Below are 709 nucleotides of genomic sequence, written 5' to 3' on the forward strand. Positions count from 1 at the left end.
AGCAGCTACACCTTCGCACGCAAGGAAGTGCGTCCGGGCAAAAAAAGACAAAACGATTCGCCCCCCTGACTGCTGGGACCCACCAGCTACATCTTCGCACGCAAGGAAGTGCGTCCGGGCAAAAAAAACGATTCGCCCCCCTGACTGCTGGGACCCACCAGCTACATCTTCGCAGGCAAGGAAGTGCCTGACAGTCGGGACCCACCTGGTCGAAGCGTACGTAGCGTTGTCATTCTGGTCGCGAACGTGTACGTACATATATACTGGTGGATGTAGAGGCGCGCACGTGTCATAGTAGAGGCGCGCACGTAGCATGTACACGTACGTACAGCGGCCAGGGTGCAAGAAAGAAAATACGGCCACATATGTGTACATATGGGCGGGGTCTCGAACGCCTACTCGCGCATACGTACGGCGAGGGCTCGTGTTCATGGGGAGGCAACGGAATGCGTCGTGTTCATGGGGAGGCAACGGAATGCGTCGTGTTCATGGGGAGGCAACGGAATGCGTCGTGTTCATCGGGAGGCAACGGAACGCGTGGGAGCCAACCGGCTGGGTCGGAACGGAATGCGTGGTCGTGTTCATCGGGAGGGCTTGGACGGAACAGGCGATGGAAACGAGGCCTGGCGTACCGCACAACGGAGGAAACGGACCTCCTACGTTCGGAACGGGGTCCTGTTGATCGGGAGGGGTCTGGCGTACCGCAAAA

The sequence above is a fragment of the Triticum aestivum genome, chromosome 5D, assembly GCF_018294505.1.
Source record: "Triticum aestivum cultivar Chinese Spring chromosome 5D, IWGSC CS RefSeq v2.1, whole genome shotgun sequence".
Taxonomy (NCBI): Eukaryota; Viridiplantae; Streptophyta; class Magnoliopsida; order Poales; family Poaceae; genus Triticum; species Triticum aestivum.